The sequence below is a fragment of the Pristiophorus japonicus genome, unplaced genomic scaffold (genome assembly GCF_044704955.1).
Source record: "Pristiophorus japonicus isolate sPriJap1 unplaced genomic scaffold, sPriJap1.hap1 HAP1_SCAFFOLD_450, whole genome shotgun sequence".
NCBI lineage: Eukaryota > Metazoa > Chordata > Chondrichthyes > Pristiophoridae > Pristiophorus > Pristiophorus japonicus.
In genome coordinates, this window is record NW_027254353.1 from 341903 (window position 1) to 368458 (window position 26556).

Sequence of the window (26556 nt, forward strand, 5' to 3'; positions counted from 1 at the left end):
ATTTCTGTCCTTCTGGCATCACAGTCCAGTCCCACAGGGATCACAGTCGTGTCCCACAGGCATCACAGTCCAGTCGCAAAAGGATCACAGTCCAGTCCCATAGCGATCTGGTCCACTCCGCCAGGGCTCCCATTTCTGTCCCACATAGATTACAGGATAGTCCCACTGTGGTCACTGTCCAGGCGCACTGGGATCACAGTGTAGTCCAACAGGGACCACAGTCCAGTCCCAGAGCGATCACAGTCCACTGCGACAGGTTTCTCATTTCTGTCCCAAAGGGTTCACAATCCTGTCCCACCAGGGTCACAGTCCAGTTCCACTGGACTCCTATTTCTGTCCCACAGGGATCGCAGTCCAGTCCCACAGGGCTCACACTCCAGTCCAATCGGTGAAACAGTGCAGTCCCACAGGGATCATAGCATAGTCCCAGAGGGATCACAGCCCAGTCCCACAGGGGTCACAGCATTGTCCCACAGGGAGCACAGTCCAGTCCCACGGGGGTCACAGTCCAATCCCACAGGGATCACAGTCCAGTCCACCAGGGTCACAGTCCAGTCTCACAGGTGTCGCATCTCTGTCCCACAGGGATCGCAGTCCAGTCCCACAGGGGTCACAGTCCATTCCTCGAGGGATCCAAGTCCAGTGCTCAGGGATTGCAATCCTTTCCCACTGCGATCACAGTAAAGTCTCACTTGGAGCACAGTCCAGTCCCACAGAGGTCATACTTCAGTACCTCAGGAATCACAGTCCAGTTCCCACAGGGGTAACATTTCTGTCCCACAGGGATCACAGTACAGTCACACAGGGATCAAATTCCAGTCCCACAGGGGTCACTGGCCAGTCCCACAGGGGTCACTGTTCATTCCCTCAGGGTTTACAGTCCAGTCCTACAGGGATCTCAGTCCAAACCCACCGGGATCACATTACTCTCCCACAGGGATTACAGTCTAGCCCACAGGGATTGCAGTGCTGTCCCACAGGGATCACTGTCCAATCGCACTTGGCAAAAAAGATCAGTTCCACAGCATTCACAGTCGAGTACCACAGGGGTTCCAGTCCTGCCGCACAAAGATCACAGTCCTATCGCAAAGAGATCGCAGTCCAGTCCCACAGGGATTACAGTCCAATCCCACAGGAATCACAGTCCAGTCCTAATGGGATCACATTCCTGTCCCACAACGGTTACAGTCCAGTACCACAGGTGTCACAATCTAAACCACAGGGTTCACATTTCTGTCCGATGTGATCCTCGTCCAGTCCCACAGATATAACAGTCCAGTCCCACTGCGATCACAGTCCAGTCCCACAGGGGTTACATTCCAGTCGCAAAGGGCTCACAGTCCAGTCCCACAGGGATCACAGTCCAGGCGCACAGATATCATAGTCCAGTCCCACATGGATCGCAGTCAGATCGCACAGGGATCACAGTCCAGTCCCACAGAGCTCACAGTCAAGTCCCATCGGGGTGACGGTGCAGTCCCACAAGGATCACGGCACTGTCCCAGAGTGGTCACAGTCCAGTCCCACAGGGATAGCAGTACCGTCCCAAAGGCTTCACAGAACAGTCCCACAGGGATCGCAGTCCTGTCCCACAGGGATCACTTTCCAGTCCCACAGGGATCACAGTCCACTCCCACAGGTGTCACAGTCTATTTCCACAGAGTTCCTATTTCTGTCCCACAGGGGTTACAGTCCAATCCCACAGGGCTCACACTCCAGTCCAATCGGTGAAATAGTGCAGTCCCACAGGGATCATAGCATAGTCCCAGAGGGATCACAGCCCAGTCCCACAGGGGTCACAGCATTGTCCCACAGGGAGCACAGTCCAATCCCACGGGGGTCACAGTCCAATCCCACAGGGATCACAGTCCAGTCCCCCAGGGATCAAAGTCCTGTCCCACACGGATCAAACTCCAGTCCCACAGGGCTTTCAGTCCAGTCCTACAGGGATCACTGTCCAGTCCCACAGAGCTCATATTTCTGTCACTCAGGGATTATCGTCCAGTCCCACAGGGGTCACAGTCCAGTCCCACATGACTCACAGTCCAGTCCCACAGGTGTCACATTTCTGTCCCAAAGGGATCACAAAAATGTCCCACAGGGGTCACAGTCCAGACCCACAGGAGTCACAATCTAGTCCCACAGCGGTCACATTCCAGTCCGCGAGGTGTCAAAGTCCAGCCCATAAGGGATTGCAGTCCTGTGCCACTACGATCACAGTTGAGTCTCACATGGATCACAGTGCAGTCCCACAGGGGTTGCACTCCAGTTCCTCAGGGATCACAGTCCAGTTCTCACAGGGGTAACATTTCTGTCCCACAGGGATCATAGTCCAGTCACACAGTTTTCAAATTCAAGTCCCACAGGGTTCACAGTCCAGTCACACACGGGTCACAGTCCAGTCCCTCAGGGATCAGAGTCCATTCGCTAACGGATCACAGTCCGGTCCCACAGGATCACAGTCCTGTCCCACACGGGTCACAGTCCAGACCCACAGTGGTCTAATTTCTGTCCCACAGGATTTCACAGTCCAGTCCCACAGGAAATGCAGTCCAGTCCCAGAGCGATAACAGTTCAGCCCCACAGGGATCACAGTCCTGTCCCACAGGACTCACAGTCCAGTCCCACAGGGGTCACATTTCTGTCCCACTGGGATCACAGTCCAGTCCCACAGGGTTCACAGTCCAGTTGTACAAGGATCACAATCAAGTCCCACAGGGATCATCGTCGTGTCCCAGAGGGCTCGCAGTCCAGTACCACAGGTGTCACAGTCCAGTCCCACAAGGCTCGCACTCCAGTCCCACAGGGATCATAGTCCAGTCCCACAGGGGTCACAGACCAGTCCCACAGGGGTCACACTTCTGTCCCTCAGGGATCACAGTCCAGTCTCACAGGGATTACAGTCCAGTGCCACAGGGGTCACAGTCTATTACCACAGAGATCCCATTTCTGTCCCACTGGGATCCTCGTTCTGTCCCACAGTTATCACAGTCCATTCCCACTGCGATCGCAGTCCAGTCCCACAGCTGTTACAGTCCTGTCCCACAGGGTTCACAGTCCAGTCCGACAGAAATCACAGTCCAGTCCCACAGGGCTCACAGTCCAGTCCCACAGTGGTCACAGTGCAGTCCCACAGTGATCACAGCACTGTACCAGAGGGGTTACAGTCCAGTTCCGCAGGGGTTACAATCCAGTCCCACACGGCTCACAGTCCAGTCGCACAGGTGTCACAGTCCAATCCCACAGGGATCAATGCCCAGTCCACACGGATCACAGTAGTATCCAAGAGGGTTCACAGTCCTTTCCTACAGGGATCGCAGTCCTGTCCCACAGGGTTCACAGTCAAGTCGCACAGGGATCACAGTCCAGTTCCACAGGGATCATAGTCCATTCCAACAGGGATCACAGTCCAGCCGAACAGTGATCAGAGTTCAGTCCCACAGTAATCACCGTCCTGTCCCACAGGGATCACATTTATGTCCCATTGGGATCACAGGCCAGTACCACAGGGATTACAGTCGCAAGGGGGTTACAGTCCAGTCCCAATGGGCTCACAATCCCATCCCACCGGGATTATAGTCCAGTCCCACAGGGATCACAATTCATTTCTACAGGGATCACCGTCCTGCCCCAGCGGGTTCGCAGTCCAGTCCCACAGGGATCACAGTCCATTCCCACTGGGTTCAAAGTGCAGTCCCACAATGATCACTGTGCAGTCCCACAAGAGTCAAAGTCCAGTCCCACGGGGATCACAGTCAAGTCTCTTTGGGATCACAGTCCTGTCCCACAGGGGTTACAGTCCAGTCCCACAGGGCTCACAGTCAAGTCCTATCGGGGACACAGTGCAGTTCCACAGGGATGACAGCACAGTCCCAGAGGGGTCACAGTCCAGTCCCACAGGGCTCACAGAATGGAGGGGTCACAGTCCTGTCATACAGATGCTGCAGTCCAGACCGACACAAATCACAGTCCAGTCACACAGGAGACACAGGACAGTCACACAGGGATCACAGCCCACTCCCACAGTGGTCACAGTCTAGTCCCACAGGGAGCACAGTCCAGTCCCACGGGTGTCGCAGGCCAGTCGCACAGCGATCACAGTCTAGTCCCGCAGGGATCACAGCCCATTCCCAATGGCTTCACAGAACAGTCCCACAGGGCTCGCAGTCTAGTCCCAAAGGGATCGCAGTCCTCTCCCACAGGGATCACTTTTCAGTCCAACAGGGCTCACAGTCCTGCCCCAAAGGTATCATTGTGCAGGCCCACAGGGAGCACAGTCCTGTCCCACAGGGATCAAACTCCAGTCCCACAGGGCTCACAGTCCAGTCCCACAGGGGTCACATTTTTGTCCCATCGGGATCACTGTCCAGTCCCATAGGGATCACAATACATTCCCACAGGGATCACAGCGCAGTCACACACAAGTCACAATCCAGTCTCACTGGGATTGCAGTCCAGTCCCACAGCGGTCACAGTTAAGTCCCGCAGGGGTCACAGTCCAGTCGTCGAGGGTTCAAAGTCCAGTCCCTCAGGGATTGCAGTCCTGTCCCACTGCGATCACAGTTCAGTCTCACATGGATCACAGTCTAGTCCCACAGGGGTCACACTACAGTACATCAGGGATCACAGTCCAATTCCCACAGTGGTAACATTCCTATCTCACAGGTCACAGTCCAGTCACACAGGGCTCAAATTCCAGTCGCACAGGGATCACATTTCTGTCCGATGGTATCCTCGTCCAGTCCCATAGATATCACAGTCCTGTTCCACTGCGATCACAGACAAATCCCACAAGGGTTACAGTTCAGTCGCACAGGGCTCACAATCCAGTTCCACATGGATCGCTGTCAGATCGCACAGGGATCACACTCCAGTCCCACAGGGATCACAGTCCAGTCCCACAGGGCTATCAGTCCAGTCCCACAGTGGTCACAGCGCTGTCCCACAGAGATCACATCACTGATCCAGAGGGGTCACAGTCCAGGCCCACAGGGATCGCAGTCCAGTCTCACAAGGATCACAGTGCAGTCCCACAGGGATCACAGTCCTGTCCCACAAGGATCACTGTGCAGTCCCACAGGTATCACATTTCTGTCCCAAAGGGATCACAATCCTGTCCCACAGGGCTCACAGTGCAGTTCAACCGGGTTCACTGTCCAGTCCCACAGGAATCACAGTCCAGTCCCACAGGGTTCACAGTCTCGTCCCACAGAGATTGCAGTGCTGTCGCACAGGGATCACTGTCCAATACCACTGACCTCACAGTCCAGTCCCACAGGGTTTACAGTCCTGTCGCACAGGGATCACAGTGCAGTAACACAGGATTAAAGTCCAGTCCCGCACTGATCACAGTCCAGTCCCAAATGGATCACAGTCCTGTCCCACAGGGTTTACAGTCCAGTCCCACAGGTTTCACAGTCTAGGACCAAAGGGCTCACATTTCAGTCCCACTGGGATCCTCGTCCAGTCCCACAGATATCACAGTCCAGTCCCACAGGGGTTACATTCCAGTCGCACAGGGCTCACATTCCAGTCCCACAGGGATCACAGTGCAGGCGCACAGTGATCACATTTCTGTCCCACAGGATATCACAGTCCAGTCCCAAAGGTATTAGAGTCCAGTCCCACAGCGAGAAAAGTTCAGTCCCACAGGACTCACAGTCGTGTCCCACAGGGCTCGCAGTCCTGTCCCACAGGGGTCACAGTCAAGTCTCATAGGGGTCACAGTCCAGTCCCACAGGGTTCACAGTCCAGTTGTACAAGGATCAAAGTCAAGTCCCAAAGGAGTCACATTTCTGTCCCACTGGAATCACAGTCCAGTCCCAAAGGGTTCACAGTCCAGTCCCACAGGCGTCACATTTCTGTCCTGCTGGATCACAGTCCAGTCCATCAGGGTACGCATTCTAGTCCCACAGGGGTCACAATCTAGTCCCTCAGGGATCACAGTCCAAACCCACAGTGGTCACGGTACAGTCCCACAGGGATCACAGTCCTGTCCAATAGGGTTCACATTCCAGTCCCACAGGGGTCACATTTCGGTCCCACAGGTATCACAGCCCAGTCCCACAGGGATCACAGCACTGTCCAACAGGGATCACAGTCCAGTCCCACAGGGGTCAAGTCCAGTCCCACAGGGGTCACAGTGCTGTCCCACAGGGATCACAGTCCAGTCCCAAATGGATCATAGTCCTGTCCCACAGGGTTTACAGTCCAGTCCCACAGGATTCACAATCCCACAGGGGTCACAATCTAGTCCCTCAGGGATCACAGTCCAAACCCACAGTGGTCACGGTACAGTCCCACAGGGATCACAGTCCTGTCCAATAGGGTTCACATTCCAGTCCCACAGGGGTCACATTTCGGTCCCACAGGTATCACAGCCCAGTCCCACAGGGATCACAGCACTGTCCAACAGGGATCACAGTCCAGTCCCACAGGGGTCAAGTCCAGTCCCACAGGGGTCACAGTGCTGTCCCACAGGGATCACAGTCCAGTCCCAAATGGATCATAGTCCTGTCCCACAGGGTTTACAGTCCAGTCCCACAGGATTCACAGTCTAGAACCAAAGGGCTCACATTTCAGTCCCACTGGGATCCTCGTCCAGTCCCAGAGATATCACAGTCCAGTCGCACTGCGATCACAGTCCACTGCCAAAGGGGTTACAGTCCAGTCGCACAGGGCTCACAATCCAGTCCCACAAGGATCACAGTCCAGTCCCACAGGGATCACAGTCCAGTTCCACAGTGGTTACAGTCCACTCCCACAGAGATCACAGTCCAGTTGCACAGAGGTCACATATCTGTCCCACTGGTATCACAGTCCAGTCCCACAGGGATCACAGTGCAATCGCATATGGATCACATTTCTGTCCGACAAGCATCACAGTCCAGTCCCACAGCGATCACAGTCCAGTCCCACAGGGCTCACAGTCCAGTCGCACAGGGGACACAGTGCAGTCCCACAGGGATTGCAGTCCAGTACCACAGGGGTCACAGTCCAGTCCCACAGGAGTCACAGGCCAGTCACACAGGGATCGCAGCCCGGTCCCACAAGGTTCACAGTCCAGTCCCACAGGGGTTATAGTCATGTCCCACAGGGATCACAGTCCAGTACCACAGGAATCACATTCCAGTCCCAATGGGCTCACAGTCCAGTCCCACATGTTTCACAGTTGAGTCCCACAGGGATCAGTGTGCATTCCCACAGGAGTAACATATCTGTCCCACAATAATCACAGTCCAGTCATACAGGAGTCACAGAAGAGTCCCTCTGGGTTCACAGTCCAGTCCCATAGGGTTCACAGTCCAGTCGCACAGGGATCACAGTCCAGTCCCACAGGTATCACCGTCATGTCCCTCAGGAATCACAGTCCAGTCCCACAGGGGTCACATTTCTGTCCCATTGGGATCACAGTTCAGTCCACAGTGGTCACAGTCCAATTCTACAGAAATTGCAGTGCTGTCCCACAGTGATCAGACTTCAGTCCCACAAGGATCAGTGTTCTGTCCCACAGGCGTCACATTTCTTTCCCATTGGGATTACAGGCCTGTACCACAGGGATCACAGCCCTGTCCCACAGGGTTCACAGTCCAGTCCCACAGGGATCACAGTCAAGTCCCACAGGGGTCACAGTCCAGTCCGACAGGGATCACCGACCAGTCCCACAGGGTTCACAGTCCAGTCCCACAGGGATCACAGTCTAGTATAGAAACGTACGCAGCTAGTGTAAGCACCTTCAGGGGAGGGGAACCAGTTAATGTAGAACTGAATACAGCTAGTGTAAGCACCTCCAGTGGAGGGTACCAGTGAGTGTAGAACGGAACCCAGCCAGTGTAAGCACCTTCAGGGGAGGAGAGGGAGGGGAATTAGTGAGTGTAGAACGGAACCCAGCCAGTGTAAGCACCTTCAGGGGAGGAGAGGGAGGGGAACCAGTGAATGTAGAACTGAACCCAGCCAGAGTTAGCGATTTCAGGGGAGGGGAATCAGTGAGTGTGGAACTGAACCCAGCCAGAATCAGCACCTTCAGGGGAGGAGAGTGATGGAAACCAGTGAGGTTAGAACTGAACTCAGCCAGAGACAGCACCTTCAGGGGAGGAGACAGAGGGGAAACAGTTATTGTGAAACTGAACCCAGCCAGAGTCAGCGCCTTCATGGGAGGAGCAGGAGGCGTACTGCTAACTGTAGAATTTAAGCTAACCATGGAAGATTAACTAATTTGCAGCATAAATAGCGAGAAAGTATTCCTTCTGATGATGGAGTCCAGAACAAGGGGGCGTCAATTAAAGTTAGAGTTAGACGTGGTTCCCCTCCCTCTCGTCCCCATAAGGTGCTGACTCTCGCTGAATTTCTTTCACCACTCATTGCTTCCTCTCCTCGCCTTCCTTCAAGGAACTGACTCTGGCTGGGTTCAGTTCAACACTAACCATTTGCACTCCAATATGAGACCCGTATGCCCAATTTACACTTGTGACACTCGACAGAGAAATTCTGAAGGCTGTTCCCTTTTTCAGTTGTGATGCCAGAAAGCAGTTCTTCACACAAAGGGTAGTGAAAATCTGGCACTCTCCACGATCTTCTTCATTGCTTACAAACGCGACACCAAAAAATGCATGGCGATCCAGGCTGACTTGAGCAATCGACCATCAATCCGTCTCAAATATAGAAAGCCGTTTCGGACAGTCACTGACGCCATTCTACGGTCTGCCATCAACCTTGTCGATCGATGGTAAAATACGGAAGAGCTGCGAAATATGGAATGGATTCCTTATCAAGCACTCGACAGTACAGACTTAAGGATCAAACCTTACTCGCCAACAGTGCAGAACCATCAACCGCCTTAGAACAGGTCATGATAGAAGCTCCAACCTTAACAATCGGTGGACAATTAAAGCGTTCCCAACATGAGACTGGAGTGCCTAATCAGCCCCTGGAGTACCTCATTGAGCACTGGTCTCAGAGGGAATTTACAGGCAGTGTACAATATTTCCGCGCTTTCAAACCAGAAGCTGTGGTCTGGATATCCACATTAGATATTGACATTTGTTTTGCTTTGCTACTACCGTACGAAAGAAGAGAATTGTTCAACACATTTCAAAGTTTTGTCTCATCGCAAATGTTGAATATATGGCTCCTAGATGCAGTTAACTAAAATATATCAAAAAACGCAGTGATCCTTTTTGTATATCTGTAAAGCATGCACTCCCATGTTCCACCACCAGGGAGCTCATCCCCTGAAGTCCCAAGGGTTCCCAGCATTCCTTGGGAGCACTGTAGAAAAGCCAGCCCCGAAGGCCTGTTCCTCATTCTGGAGTGTCTTATTAAAGACTGAGCTCACTGTACACTGTACTTTAAACTCCCTGTGTGCAGCCTCATTTGTGTTAGGAACACAATAACTGGCGATGAGAATACGAATCAAACGCAAAGATGCAGCAAACTGTGGACATCCTGGAGAAGTTCTCGGAGGGTGAGGACTGAGAAGCCTTGTCGAATGGCTAGACCAGTATTTCTAGCCAACGAGCTGAATGGAGAAGGAAGCGCTAATAAAAGGAGAGCGGTTCTCCTCACGGTCTGCGGGGCATCGACCATCAGCCTCATGAAAATTTTCTGTCTCCAGTGAAACCCACAGATAAGTCGTAAGAGGAGCTGTGTACACTGGTTCTGGACCATCTTAACCCGAGGGAGAGCGTGCTGATGACGAGGTATCGGTTCTACATGTGCCAGCGATCTGAAGGTCAGGAAATGGCGAGCTATGTCGCCCAGCTAAGGCGACTTGCAGAACAATGTGAGTTTGATGGCTAACTGGGGCAAATGCTCAGAGACGTTTTTGTACTGGGCATTGGCCACGAGACCATCCTACGAAAATTTTTGATTGTAGAGACACCGACCCTCAGAAAGGCCATTGCGATAGCACAGGCGTTTATGTCCATCAGTGATATCACCAACCAAATCTCTCAGCACACAAGTGCTAGCAATGTTCATAAATGAACTAGAACTGTGTTTGTGAGCAGAATTGTACAGGGCAGAAACTACGAATCTGCAACTGCCTGCAGGTCTGATGTGACCCAGATGATTCAGGTTCCCCAACAAAGGATGAATGCAAGGCAATTCACACCTTGTTGGCGTTGTGGAGTTTTCCATTCAGCCTATTCATGCCGCTTCAAAGCGTATGATTGCAAGATCTGTGGAACAATAGGGGACGTACAACGAGCTTGCAAATGAGCTGCAAGCTCTGCAAAACCTGCAAAACACCACATGGCAGAGGTGGAGTTGGTCCACCATTTTGTGCATGGTGGATCAAAGCAATTTCGAGCTTCAGAAAGAGGAGGCAGGTGCTGAAGTACACAGCGTGCACACATTTTCGACGAATGCTCAACGTAAAATTGAATGGCTTACCCATAGCTATGGAACTGGACACTGGCACTGGCCAATCAATCATGAGTAAAAATATGTTTGAGAGACTTAGTTGCAACAATGCCCTGAGCCCCATCCACACGAAACTAAGAACGTACACCAAGTAATTTATCACTGTCCTGGGCAGGGCCATGGTCAAGATCACCTACGAGGGCACGGTGCAAGAACTGCCACTCTGGATTGTCTTGGGCGATGGCACTACACTGCTTGGAAGGAGCTGGCTAGGCAATATCTGCTGGAACTGGGATGATATTCGAGCGCTTTCACATGTCGATGAGGACTCATGTACCCAGGTTCTTAACAAATTTCCGTCCCTTTTTGAACCAGGCATTGGAAACTTTTCCGGGGCGAAGATGTGGATCCACTTGATCCCAGAACATGACCCATTCACCACAAGGCGCGAGCGGTACCTCACATGATGAGGGAGTGAGTGTAAATGGAGCTGGACTGGCTGCAACACGAGGGCATCATCTACCCAGTGGAATTCAGCGAGTGTGCCAGCCCGATAGTTCTATTAAACAAAAGTGATGGCACGGTCAGGATTTGCCATGATTAAAAAGTAATTATTAAACGTTTCATGCTGCAGAAACAATACCCGCTACCTAAGGCAGCCGACCTATTTGAAACACTGGCAGGAAGCAAGACGTTCAGCAAGCTCGACCTGACTTCGGCCTTCCTGTCGCAGGAGCAGGAAGAGTCTTCGAAGGGCCTGACCTGCATCAACATGCACAAGGGACTATTCATCGAAAACTGATGTCCGATTGGAATTCGCTCGGCTGCAGCGATCTTCCAAAGAAACATGGAGAGCATATTCAAGTCGGTGGTTTTTCAGGATGACAGTTATTCACTGGTCGGGTCACCGCCAAGCGCCGATAAAACCTGGAGGAGCTCCTTCAGCGACAGGATCACGTAGAGCTGTGGCTGAAGAGGTGAAATGGGTCTTCATGGCGACAGAAGGGAAGTTTTTGGGGAGAATGATTGTGGTGGACGGCTATTGGCCCACAGTCTCTGTCTTGGCGTCTATCAGGAATGCACCCAGGCCACAGAACGTCACAGAGCTGCGGTCGTTCCTGGGACCCCTCAACTCTTTTCGTAAATTCCTAGCAGGGTTAAACACACTTTCAGAGCCACTACATGTGTTATTGAGCAAAGGTGAGTACTGGGTATGGTGAAAAAAACAAGTAATTGTTTTTTGAGAAAGCCAGACACATTTTATGCTCTAACAAGCTGCTTGTATTAGAAACATAGAAACATAGAAAATAGGTGCAGGAGTAGGCCATTCAGCCCTTCTAGCCTGCACCGCCATTCAATGAGTTCATGGCTGAACATGAAACTTCAGTACCCCCTTCCTGCTTTCTCGCCATAACCCTTGATCCCCCGAGTAGTAAGGACTTCATCTAACTCCCTTTTGAATATATTTAGTGAATTGGCCTCAACTACTTTCTGTGGTAGAGAATTCCACAGGTTCACCACTCTCTGGGTGAAGAAGTTTCTCCTCATCTCGGTCCTAAATGGCTTACCCCTTATCCTCAGACTGTGACCCCTGGTTCTGGACTTCCCCAACATTGGGAACATTCTTTCTGCATCTAACCTGTCTAAACCCGTCAGAATTTTAAACGTTTCTATGAGATCCCCTCTCATTCTTCTGAACTCCAGTGAATACAAGCCCAGTTGATCCAATCTTTCTTGATAGGTCATTGTATTGTATAACCTGTGTAAAAGACATATGCTAGCATTGACGCATCGTCATACGCAGTCGTGTGTATATTACAACAAACTAACGTTGCTAGGAATTTGCAACCTGTCACCTATGCTTCCAGGAGATTGTCTAAGGCCGGGAGGGCCTACAGTATGATTGAGAAAGAGGCATTTGCTTGTGTGTTCGGGATAATGAAAATGAATCATTACCTGTTTGGTCTCAAATTTGAGCTGGAAACCGAACACAAGCGCCTCACATCCCTGTTCGCTGAAAACAAGGGGATAAATACTATTGCCTCAGCCCGCATACAAAGGTGGGCACTCATGCTGCCAGCGTATAACAATACCCTCCGCCACAGTCCAGACACCAAAAACTGTGCGGATGCTCTCAGTCGGCTACCATTGCCCAACACGGGGGTGGAAATGGCGCAGCCTGCAAACTTGTTGATGGTGAAGCAGCCCGCAGACTTGTTGATGGTCATGGAAGCGGTTGAAAATTATAAATCACCAGTTACGGCCCACTCGTTCACAGGGGCTGAGCTACTCATGAAAACGACACTTAAAACCAGACTCTCGCTGGTTCACCCCAACCTCCATGATCAGGTAGACTGCAAGCAGCAGCAACAAAATGTCAATGATTGTCGCACCACTGTGTCACGGGAAATTGATTTGAATGACCCTCTGTATATGGTAAACTATGGACATGTTCCCAAGTGGATCGCGGGCACGGTGATAGACAAAGAAGGGAATGGGGTGTTTCCAGTCAAACTAGACAATGGACAAATTTGTAGAAAGCACCTGGACCAAACGAGGCTGCGGTTCATCGACTGCCCTGAACAACCCACAGCAGACACCACCTTTTTCGAGCACACAACACACACCCAAAGGATCAATGACACCACGCCGGACCAGGAAATCGAACCCATCACGCCTAACAGCCCAGCAAGGCCAGGCTCACCTAGCAGGAATCCCAGCATGCCTTGGGAGCACTGTATACAAGCCAGCCCCGAAGGCCTGTTCTGCACTCTGGAGTATCTTGTTAAATACTGAGATCACTGTTACTTTAACATCCCTGTGTGCAGCCTTATCTCTGTTATAAACACAATAATCCTAATACCGCCCGCTGGGGGACACCCTTCTATACGTTTCATTCACCTTCGAAAAGTACCCGATCATCACTTATCTCTGCTTTCTGTCCCTTACCAATTTGTTATCCATGTTACCTCATTATTCACAAGGGCTTCCATTTTGCTAATGATTCAATAACATGAGAGCTTAGAAAATACTTTTTGAAAGTCAATATTCACGTTAATCACAATGCATCCACCAGTACTCTCTGTTATTTCATCGATGGACTAAATCAATTGTCCAGCGTGCCACATTTGCAACCCTCCAGTTTTCTAACACCACTCCTGTATCCAAGGAAGGCTGGGAAATTGTGGCCAGAGCCTGCGCTATTTCAATCCTTTCTCCCCTCAACAACCTACGATGCATCCCAGCCGGACCGGGAGACTTCTCTACTCTAATCAATGCTAAGCTATTCATCCATGTTAACGCATCCAATTGCTCCAGCCTCCTCCTTTGACGTGACATTGGCAGATGTCTCCTCTTTTGTAAAGACAGAATCAAATCAATCACATATTGTCAGCATTTAATGTAATCATTCAATCAATTTACATTATAAATCAATGCATGATGACAACTATATATAATCAATTATAAACCTGCCTGGCATTATTAATGAGCATGTGTTCCCACCAACATATATAGACACCAGCCTCGTGATGATACGTCAGTGGTTCTCAACCTTTTTGCGTTCGTGGCACAATTTTGAACACTATAATTTTTGGCGGCACACTTGAAGGGATTAAAAGGTGAACACATGTTAAAAAAAAGCAAGTTTCAGAAAATTCTAAAAACATTTTATTAATCACAGCAGATGAAGATAAACAACATTGTACACATGTATGTTATTAATTATTTTTTATTCGGAAAGAACAATAAAATAATAAACTATAGAAATAATTCCGCACGTTAATCATAGATTAATTAGTATTTTAACGTGATATTTGAACCTGACGTTTTTTAGTTGTGTCACTAATATTAGGGCCTATAACCGATACGGCGACTCTCATTTCGTGTTTAAGTTCACTAAGTTTTTCCCGTTTATTGCATTTGATGTTCATAAGAGTTGAGAATCCTAATTCATAGATAGATGATGCTGAAAACTGCATCAGAATTATCAAGGCTTTTTTTGATATTGCAGGATATTCTTCTTTAATAGAAATCCAGAACGCATCAAAAGACATATCTGAATGTTTCATTTTAAGATCGCGGTCTGTAGAAATAGAAGTGAATTCTTCTTCTTCTTGCAATGTAAATTGAAAGTCTGACGTACTAATTGGAGAAAATGGATTTCTTACCCAATAATATTTCTCTACATCCAAAGATGGAAAATATTTTTTGAAGTTGTCTTCCAGCGATGCCAAATGCTCTAACACGATAGGAACAAACTGTTTTAATACTGTGATTTGGTATCAAAGGTAACATTTCAAGATTTTTTCCATTGCTCTCTTTTTCCAGAAATAATTTTTTTTCTGAAAAGCTGACAGCTTGTCTGTAGAGGTGAGAATGTTTTCATTTCGCCCTTGCATACTGGTATTAAAGCTGTTAAGACAATTATATATACCTTCCAAATATGCTAACTTTGCTCACCACATTTCACTCTTAAGGTATTTGCAAACCTTTTCTTCTCTTTCAAAAACACTGACAATTCTTCTATAAGTTCAAATAAACGACGTAAGACTTTTCCCCTTGAAAGCCATTTTACCTTTGTATGCAAAAGTAAATATTCGTGCTGTGCATCCATAGCTTTTCAGAACTGAAAAAACAAGCGAGTTTATAAAGGTCTTGATTTGATATAATTTACAATATTAACAACTTGATCTAACACAGATTTAAATCTGGCAGTAAGTCTTTGCCACAACTGCTTCTCTATTCAAAAAATCAATGGGTGAATAATATATTTGGATTATGTTTTTTTTCAAGCATAATGTATCCTTTGACACATCCCACCATAGATGGAGCACTGTCCGTGCATATTCCAGACCGAGTCCCATGAAATTTTCAAGTCTTCTAAATATGAATTTGCAGGGTCAAATAAGTCTTGATCGCTAGTATTTTCTGGAAGTTCTCTGCAGCACAGAAATTAGTTCAATATCTCGTTTTCATGAATGAAGTGAACAAATGCTAATAATTGTGCTTTCCCACTAATGTCGGTGGACTCATCGATTTGCAAGCAAAATTCGAGTTTGTAATTTTCTCTGTGATGTGCAGCATAGCGATTTGTCGTACCTCTTTAAGCCACAGGTAAACAGACGAGATCTGTTTCTCTATTATGAATGCACCTGAGACAGCGCTCGCACAGTTCTAGCAGTAAGCGCTCTCCCTGCAGCTCTTCCACATGGGTTTAAATCGTTTTACATTTTCAGCGCAATAAAGGCTGAGTTTAGGTTAAGTTCTGATTCCCTGAGACATTAATACATAAGAACTTAAGAATTAGGAGCGAGAGTTGGTCACACGGCCTCTCGATGCTGCTCCACTATTCAATAAGAAGTTGGTTTACCATCGAATTCAACCCCACTTTCCCGCCCGATTACCAGAATCCTTGATTGTTTTAGAATCTAAATCATTACTTTTATAAAGCTGTTTTAGAGAATTTTGCCAGCAATACAGGGAACCGAATGTTTATTACTGAGCCTGACTGTCGGGGGTAAACAGGTCAGGTTTCCTCTCGTAGTCTGATCTAAATCCCTTAGAGTTGTGCAGTCAGGGAGTTTGATGATTGAAGGGACATTGATTCAATTTTTGGATTGCTCTGATTGTTCATCCTGAATATCTCTGTTTCACTATATTCTGTTCTATTGTCATGATGAAACGGAATAAGGCTTCACACTGCTGTGCCCACCAGACTGGCACTAATAGCATGATGTAACCTGAGTGTCTCAGTGCAGTTTTCCTTTGTGTGCAAATCAGGCATTCACTCAAGCGATCAGCAGCTGTCCACGAATAATAGAAGTTTCCACTTCTCACGCAAAATGCAACCAGATCTGATGGATATAAGAAATAAAGATGATTTTTACCTGACACGATCAACCTCTATGGTCACTCAATGTTTCTGGGCAATATCTAACTGTGACAATTTGTATCTACGGTATGACGGTTTCTGTCCCGTCTGTTTGTGGGTTCTGCCTGATTGTTCTGAGCTCTTCTTTATCCAGGCCGATCACTGGCATCATTTTCGGGTGGCGGATAATTAACATGTGTTGTGTTCGTAGGATGGTCTCTTGGTCATTTTCTGGGTGATGGGTCAGTTTACATGTTATGGGTTCGGTGGCGGTCAATAGGTCAGTTTCCGAGTGATGGGTCTGTTTACATGCGTGTGGCTATGTGAGGGTTAATTGATCAGTTTCTGGCTGATGCGTCAGTTTACATGTGTTGGGTTATTTGATGGTCACTTGGTCAGTTTCTGGTGATGGGTCAGTTAACATGTGTGGGATTATGTGATGGTCACTTGGTCAGTTTCTGGGGGATGGATCAGTTTACATGTGTTGGTTTCTGTGACGGTCATTTGGACAGTTTCTGGTAGATGGGTCAGTTTACATGTGTTGGGTTATTTGATGGTCACTTGGTCAGTTTCTGGTGATGGGTCAGTTAACATGTGTGGGATTATGTGATGTTCACTTGGTCAGTTTCTGGGGGATGAATCAGTTTACATGTGTTGGTTTCTGTGACGGTCATTTGGACAGTTTCTGGTGGATGGGTCAGTTTACATGTGTTGTTTTCTGTGACGGTCACTTGGTCAGTTTCTGGGATATGGGTCAGTTTACATGTGTTGGGTTATGTGAAGGTCATTTGGTCAATTTCTGGTGATGGGTCAGTTAACATGTGTGGGGTTAAGTGATGTTCACTTGGTCAGTTTCTGGTGGATGGGTCAGTTTACATGTGTTGGGTTATGTGAAGGTCACTTGGTCAGTTTGTGGGCGATGCGTCAGTTTACATGTGTGGGGTTATGTGATGTTCACTTGGTCAGTTTCTGGTGGATGGGTCAGTTTACATGTGTTGGGTTATGTGACGGTCACTTGGTCAGTTTCTGGTGATGGGTCAGTTAACATGTGTTGGGTTATGTGACGGTCACTTGGTCAGCTTCTGGTTGATGCATCAGTTTACATGTGTTGGGTTATGTGATGTTCACTTGGTCAGTTTCTGGTGGATGGGTCAGTTTACATGTGTTGGGTTATGTGACGGTCACTTGGTCAGTTTCTGGTTGATGCATCAGTTTACATGTGTTGTTTTCTGTGACGGTCACTTGGTCAGTTTCTGGGATATGGGTCAGTTTACATGTGTTGGGTTATGTGACGGTCACTTGGTCAGTTTCTGGGTGATACGTCAGTTTACATGTGTTGTTTTCTGTGACGGTCACTTGGACAGCTTCTGGGATATGGGTCAGTTTACATGTGTTGGGTTATGTGACGGTCACTTGGTCAGTTTCTGGGATATGGGTCAGTTTACATGTGTTGGGTTATGTGAAGGTCATCTGGTCAGTTTCTGGGTGCTGTGCCAGTTTACATGTGTTGGGTTATGTGAAGGTCATTTGGACAGTTTCTGGGTGATGGGTCAGTTTACATGTGTTGTTTTCTGTGACGGTCACTTGGTCAGTTTCTGGGATATGGGTCAGTTTACATGTGTTGGGTTATGTGAAGGTCATTTGGACAGTTTCTGGGTGATGTGTCAGTTTACATGTGTTGGGTTATGTGACGGTCACTTGGTCAGTTTCTGGGATATGGGTCAGTTTACATGTGTTGGGTTATGTGAAGGTCACTTGGTCAGTTTCTGGGATATGGGTCAGTTTACATGTGTTGGGTTATGTGATGTTCACTTGGTCAGTTTCTGGGATATGGGTCAGTTTACATGTGTTGGGTTATGTGAAGGTCACTTGGTCAGTTTCTGGGTGCTGTGCCAGTTTACATGTGTTGGGTTATGTGACGGTCACTTGGTCAGTTTCTGGGATATGGGTCAGTTTACATGTGTTGGGTTATGTGACGGTCACTTGGTCAGTTTCTGGGATATGTGTCAGTTTACATGTGTTGGGTTATGTGACGGTCACTTGGTCAGTTTCTGGGATATGGGTCAGTTTACATGTGTTGGGTTATGTGACGGTCACTTGGTCAGTTTCTGGGATATGGGCCAGTTTACATGTGTTGGGTTAAGTGAAGGTCACTTGGTCAGTTTCTGGGTGCTGTGCCAGTTTACATGTGTTGGTTTCAGTGATGGTCAATGGCCCAGTCTCCACTATTGGTTTGGGCCTGGCTGGCTATTTCACTGGAGCAACATTCTCTTACTTTCAGCGTCGTGGGATTAAGGTGTTGTTTGGCGGTTTGAGCTTTAGATTATTAGACTGATTTCAGAGGCGATCCCCAGCTCTGAATTGCTGGGCAAAGAGTTCAAGAAGTGGTTTATATTAATGCGATTCAACATTAGTCTCAGGGAAGCTCTCCTTGACTCGACACTCTCTGAATCATCTCAACGATAAAGATTGAATTGCGTTTAATTTGACCTGTAACTTGGAGGCAGTTCGGCTCACTGGGACTTCGGGCTGTCGCTCCCTCGGTAATCCATCGGTGGGAGAACACAACGGAAAATTCATACCTGGTTTCTTGCATAATGAGGAAATGCGTTACTTTAGAGGGCGTGCAATCTTTGTTTACCATATTGATTCCTGACATGTGTGGTCTGGCCCATCAGGAGAGATTACTGAGACTGTGCCACCATTCTACACTGTAGAAGAATGAGACTTAAGTTGATTGATATGAATATAATTCACAGCGGGCCCGACCCTTCTAAGAAGCGCGTTCGCTCGTAGACTAGCCACGGCAGACAGATGGCGATTCAGAAAATATTTAAATCAGTGCTGGAACTCGCACCTCAGAAAGGCCAATTCCCATGCTTCGGGAGAAGGAGAGTTTCATTACTTTTTAATGTCCACCTTGGTGTTTGTCGTGTCTCTCATCAAGGTCTCCTACCGATGTATGTCTCTGGAACAGTGCTGTAGGCTGTGTTCCCTATTTCACTTCGGAACGGCTGCTCTGATACCATTTCTGCTGACAAAAAGCAGTGTGTCTAAATTCTCTCTCCCCCATGGTTACACAGACTGACGTTGCCGGACACAGACAGCGGTTCCCTGACAGATTGTTGAGGTATCCTTTCCTGCAGCTTTCCACATAGCCAGAATCACACTTTGTAAATTTGATCACCATTCTCAGCATGCCTTCGTATACAGTCAGTTTAACATTTCCTTTGTTGACATAAAATCTTCAAGAAAACTCAGCTCCAGTAGAATATCAGTTATCCACGTTTCCAGTCAATTCTTTAGTTTCCTTAATAGCGGTAATGGAATGTCTAAAATCCTTCTAGGGGAAGCGGATTAAACAATATAATCTATTGCAAGTATTGATTCGAGCACTGAGCACGTCCACTGCGAGGATGGATCAAACGTGCCCGGGTAAACACAAATGGGACCCAGCAGTTAAATTCTCAAATCGCCCTCCCTGCACTCTGTGTTAAATCTTCTCAATGACTATCGCGCTGCATTCTTGTTTTTCAATTTGCAGCAATTTCATCAAATGCAAAATAATTGCAGTGACCAATAAAACAATCTAAGCCACGGGATACTTCCCGGTTATATAACATGTTGAGAACAGTTGCAATCCCACTTTGCCTTTTACTCTTATTTGTTGCGATCTGATGTCCGCTTTTGTGATACCGCTTTACGCTACAGCTACACAGATGAGAATCTATTTCCCTATAATGACTGGACCTGACCCTGGCCTGTCACTGTTCCAGCAGAGAGAGCTTTCCCCGCAGCTCTTGCAAGTGGGTATATTCGGTTGTCCATTTTTCTGCTCAATCAAGACTGAGTTTGGTTTAAGTTCGCAATCTCTAACCGAATGCACTTCGTAATAAGGATCAGGATTTGGACAAGCGGCGCATCAATCCTGCTCTCCATTGAATAATTCATTGTGGATCATAGAATTCAACCCAACTCTCCCACCCGATCCAATATTCCTTGATTGCCTGAGGGTCCAAAAACATTGCATTTATAAAGCTGATTAAGAGCTTGTTCCATTACTGCAGTAAATCGAATCTTCATTCCTGAGCCTGCCTCATGCACTGAAACAGGTCTGGTTTGCTGTCGTAGACTGATCAACATCACTGAGGGTGGTCCAGTCAGGGAGTATAATGATTGAAGGGACATTGATTAAATTAGTGGACTGCTCTGAGTGCTCATCCTCTATGTCTCTATTTAAATATATTTTGTTCAATTCTAACCATGTGTGAAAATAAAGTCCCACACTGCTGTGCCCACCGGACTGGCACTAATAGCATAATGTATCCTGAGCGTCTCAGTGCGGGTTTCCTTTGTGTACAAATGAGGCATCGATTCAAGCGCTCAGCAGCTCTCCATGAAGGACAGAATCACAGCGTCTTCCGGAGATTGCAGCAAGGTAGCTGGATATTAGAACTAAAGATTATTTCTACACTACGCAATCAACATCGATAGTCAGTGAGTTTTTTTCTGGATAGTTTCTAACTGTGTCAATATTTATCGCGCCTGTTTGAGGGAGTGGCCGAATTGTATTCAGATGTTTCTGAGAAAGGCCGAACGTTGACATCATTTTCGGTTGTTTGATAACTAATATGTGTAGGGTTTTGTGATGGTCACTTGGTGAGTTTCTGGATGATGGGTCAGTTTACATGTGTTGGGTTATGTGAGGGCCATTTGGTCAGTTTCTGGTGCTGGGTCAGTTTACATTCATTGGGTTATGTGATGACCATTTGGTCAGTTTCTGGGTGCTGGGACAGATTACATGTGTTGGCTAATGTGAGATTCACTTGGTCAGTTTCTGGGTGATGGGTCATTTTATATGTGCTGGTTTCGGTGATGGTCAATGGCCCAGTCTCTCCTGTTGTTTTGGGCCTGGCTGGCTTATTCGCTGGACCAATATTCTCTTACCTTCGGAGTCGTGGGATTAAGGTGCTAATTGGCGTTTTGAGCTTCAGCTTATTGAGCTAACTTCAGAGGCGATCCACAGCTCTAATTTGCTCGCAAAGAGTTCAAAAAATTGTTTATATGAATGCGATTCAACATCAGTTTCAGGAAATCTCTCCCTGACTCGAAACTCTCTCCATCATCCCGCTGCTAAAGATCGAAATTGCTTTAATTTTACCCGCAGCTCGGAGTCATTCCGGCTCACTGGGACATCGAGCTGTCGGCCGCTTCATGATCCATCGGTGTGAGAAAACAAGGGCTAATTTGTATTGTGTACATTTCTGGTTCCCTAGCACAAGGGAGGAAATAAGTGGCTGTAGATGGTGGCAATCTGTATTGACCATATTGATTCCTGGGATGCGGGGTCTGTCCGATGAGGAGAGATTGCGTAGAATGTGCCAATATTCTGGATTTTAGAAGAATGAGAGCTGATGTGTTTGAATGAATAAAACTCATAGCGGGCCTGAATATTATCACTTAGAGGCGAGCTCGCTCCCAGCAGAGCCATATCAGACAGGTGGCGATTAAACCAGTGGTGAAACTTGCACCTCAGAAAGGTCAATTCCTCTGCTTCGGGAGACGGAGACATTACTTGTTAAAATCCACCTGGGTGTTTGTCGTGACCCGTTTCACGTTCCCCTCCCATGCCTCTCTACAGGACACTTTCCTGGGCTCAATTCCCTTTTACACTTTGGAGGGCTGCTCTGACACCATTCTTGCTGCCAAAAACCAGTGTGTTTCAATTCTCTATCTCCCATGGTTACCAGACAGCATCTTTAATGATAGCGGTTCCCCTGCACTTTCTCGAGGCCTCCGTACCTGTAGCTTTCCACACAGCCAGAATTACACTTTACAATGTGCTCAAGATTCCTAGCCTGCCTTCTTGAACATTCAGTGTATACTTTCCTTTCTTAAATTAAAACCTTCAAGGAAACTCAGCTTCATTAGCGGAACAATAATCCAGGTTTCCATCCAAACCATTAGTGTCCTTAAAAGCGGCATTGAAATGTCTACAATCCTTCTGGGGAAGCAGATTAATGAATACAAACTATTTCAGGCATTGGTTCCAAAATTGAGCACGGCCACAGCGAGGAAGGCTCAAACCTGCACATGTAAACAAAGGCGGTGCCCAACAGTTAAATTCGCAAATCTCCCACCCTGCATTGTCTGTTAAATCTCCTCAATGACTATTGTGCAGCTCTTGCTCGTGTGTTTATATTGTTGTCCATTTTCCAGCTCAATAAGGAACGAGTTTGTTTTATGTTCTCATTTCCTAACAGTAAGATCTTAGGACTAAGGATGGGGATTTGGACACACGGCACATCGAGCCTGTTCCCCGTTTCAATAAGTTCCTGGCTGATCATGGAATTGAACCCACTGTCCCGCCCAATCCCCCTACTCCTTGATTCCATCAGAGTCCAAAAACATGACATTTACAAGGCTGCCCACCTGACTGGCGCCAAGAGGATAATTCAAATTGAGCGTCTCTGTGCAGATTTCCTTTGTGTGCAAATCAGCCATCCAGTCAAGTGTTCAGCAGCTGTGCATGAAGAACATAAATCAACACTTCTCCCGGAGGAATCAGCCAAAATGGATGGATATTGGGACTAAAGATGATTTCTACCTTACGCAATCAAGCTCTCTTGTCAGTCAGTGTTTCTAGACAAGCTCTAACTGTATAAATAGATATCTACCGTATGATGGTTTCTGTCCCGCCTGTTTTATGGGTTCTACCCGATGGTTCTGAGCTGTTTCTTACACTGGCCGAGTGCTGGCAACATGTTCGCCTGGTGGATAATTAACCTGTGTAGTGTTCGGTGATGGTCACTTGGTCAGCTTCTGGGTGATGGGTCTGTTTACATGTGTTGGGTTCGGTGGCGGTCATTTGGTCAATTTCTGAATGATGGGACAGTTTACACGTGTTGGGTTATGTGCGGGTCACTTGGTCAGTTTCTGGGTGAAGGGTCAGTTTAAATGTGTTGGGTAACGTGAGGGTCACTTGATCAGTTTCTGAGTGATGGGTCAGTTTACATGTGTTGGCTAATGTGCGGGTCACTTGATCAGTTTCTGGGTGATGGGTCAGTTTACATGTGTTGGGTTCAGTGATGGTCACTTGGTCAGTTTCTGGGTGATGGGTCAGTTTACATGTGTTGGGTTATGTGCGGGTCACTTGGTCAGTTTCTGGGTGATGGGTCAGTTTACATGTGTTGGGTTCAGTGATGGTCACTTGGTCAGTTTCTGGGTGATGGGTCAGTTTACATGTGTTGGGTTATGTGCGGGTCACTTGGTCAGTTTCTGGGTGATGGGTCAGTTTACATGTGTTGGTTTATGTGCGGGTCACTTGGTCAGTTTCTAGGTGATGGGTCAGTTTGCATGTGTTGGCTAATGTGAGGGTCACTTGATCAGTTTCTGAGTGATGGGTCAGCTTCCATATGTTGGCTTCAGTGATGGTCACCTAGTCAGTTTCTGGGTGATGGGCCAGTTTACATGTGTTGGGTTCGATGGTCAATGGCCCACTCTCCACTATTGGTTTGGGCCTGGCTGGCTTATTCGTTGGAGCAATATTCTCTTACAATCAGAGTCGTGGGATTAAGATGCTCTTTGGCGGTATGAGCTTCAGATTATTAGGCTGATTTTACGGATGATCCCCAGCTCTGAATTGTTGGGCATCGATTTCAAGAGTGGTTTATATGTTTCCGATTCAACATCAGTTTCATGGAACTTCTCACTGATGAGGTCTCTCCTTCATCTCGCCGCTAAAGATTGATTTTGCTTTAATTTGACCCGCAGCTTAGAGTCATTTCGGCTCGCTGCCACTTCGACTGTCGCTCCCTTCATGGTCCATCGGTGCGAGAAAAAAACAGAACATTCTTACTTCTGCTCTCCTAGCATAAAGAAATAAAATAAGTTCCTTTAGATTGTGTGCAATCTGTGTTCAGCATGTTGATTCCTGGGTTGTTGCGTCTATCCTCTGACAGTAAATACGTAGAATAAGCCAATATTCTGGATTTTAGAAAATTGAGAGTTGATATGATTGGAATGAATAATATTCATCGCGGGCTTACAGCCACTATTTGTGTCCTAACTAAGAGGCGAGTTCGATCGAAGCTGAGCCATGGCAGACAGATGGCGATTCGAGCAATATTTCAGTCAGTGTTTAAAGTCGCACCTCAGAAAGGCCAACGCCTCTGCTTCCGGAGACAGAGAGTTTCATTACTTGTTAATATCGACCTTGCTGTTTGTCTGTGCCTCCTTTTTCTTTCCCTCTGTCTCACTGCATTGGTCCCATCTCCCTGCCATATTAGATTAACTCCTCCCCAACAGCACTAGCAAACACTCCCCCTAGGACATTGGTTCCGGTCCTGCCCAGGTGCAGACCGTCCGGTTTGTACTGGTCCCACCTCCCCCAGAACCGGTTCCAATGCCCAAGGAATTTGAATCCCTCCCTGCTGCACCACTGCTCAAGCCACGTATTCATCTGCGCTATCCTGCGATTCCTACTCTGACTATCACGTGGCACTGATAACAATCCCGTGATTACTACTTTTGAGGTCCTACTTTTTAATTTAGCTCCTAGCTCCTGAAATTCGTTTCGTAGGACCTCATCCCTTTTTTTTACCTATGTCGTTGGTACCAATGTGCACCACGATAACTGGCTGATCTCCCTCCCTATTTAGAATGTCCTGCACCCGCTCCAAGACATCCTTGACCCTTGCACCAGGGAGGCAAAATACCATCCTGGTATGCTGTTTGTCTTGACGGTATTCAAGGTCTGCTCCCGATGTCTGCCTCCGGGACTGTGTCTTGGGCTGTGTTCCTTTTTTCACTTTGGAACGTCTGCTCTGATACCTTTCCTGCTGAAAAAAGCAGTGTCTCTGAATTCTCTCTCCCTCACGGTTACACAGACTGACGCTACCAGACAGCGTCTGTTGCTGACAGCTGTTCCCCAAGGTCTCTCGAGGCCTGCTGGATTACCTCTGTACAAATGTATGTTCTGGTATGTTGGCTGTGCCCTCGCTGGCCTGGCGTGTTTTTGGCCCTGCAGGACTGCTGGGTGAGCCTGGCCTTTCTGGTCTTTTGGGCGTGATGGGTTCAATTTCCTGGTCCGGCGTGCTGTCGTTGATCCTTTGTGTGTCTGTTGTGGGCTCGAAAAAGGTGGTGTCTGCTGTGGGTTGTTCTGGACAGTCTGTGAACCACAGCCTCGTTTGGTCCAGGTGCTTTCTGCAAATTTGTCCATTTTCTAGTTTTACCACAAACACGCTACTCCCTTCTTTAGCTCTCACCGTGCCTGCGATCCACTTGGAACCATGTCCATAGTTTAGCATATATACAAGGTCATTCAGATCAATTTCCCGTGACACAGTGGCGCGATCATCGTTTACATTTTGTTGCCACCACCTGCTCTCTATCTGATGATGCAGTTGGGTGAAACAGCGAGAGTCTGGTTTTAAATGACCTTTTCATGAGTAGCTCAGCCGGGGGCATCCCTCTGAGCAAATGGGTTCTCGTGCGGTCGCTGTGCAGTTCTCGAGACATGCGGGTTTGGAGTGAACCTTCTGTGACTCGTTTAAGGCTCAGTTTGATTGTTTGTACTGCCCGCTCTACCTGCCCTTTGGAGACTGATTTAAACGGGGACGAGGGGACATGAATTCTTTAAATTCTGCACTGGTGAAACATGGCGCGTTGTCACTGAGCAGTATGTCAGGCAGGCCGTGGGTGGCAAAAACGGCCCTCAGGCTATCAGTGGTGGCGGTGACGGTATTTCCCGACATTATTTCACGTTCAATCCATTTTGAAAAAGAATCCACCAATACTCGGAACATTTTAACGAGAACCAGGCTCGCATAGTCGACATGGATCCTCGACCATGGTCTGGAGGGCCAGGACCACAAACTTAGCGGTGCATCTCTGGGCGCGTTGCTCAACTGAGCACACGCACTGCATTACCGTACACATGATTATAAGTCAGATTAGATACGGGAACACCACGTGAGATGTGGTTATCGCTTTCATCATTACTATCCCTGAGTGTGTGCTGTGGAGATCGGAGTTGAATGTTTCCCTGCCCTTTTTGGGTAGCATTACGTGGTTACTCCACAACAGGCAGTCTACCTGAATGGACAGCTCGTTCGTTCGCCACTGGAACGGCTCGATTACCTTTTGCTTTTCAACGGGGCTGCTGGCCCAGCTCCCATGCATTACACAGTTTTTTACTGGAGTCAGCAGAGGATCTTAGCAGGTACAAGTGCTAACCTGGCGGGCCGTGACAGGTGTTTTATCATGTTCAATTGCTTTCATGAACATCAAATAGGCTGCAGGCTGCTCCACCTTCAACAAGT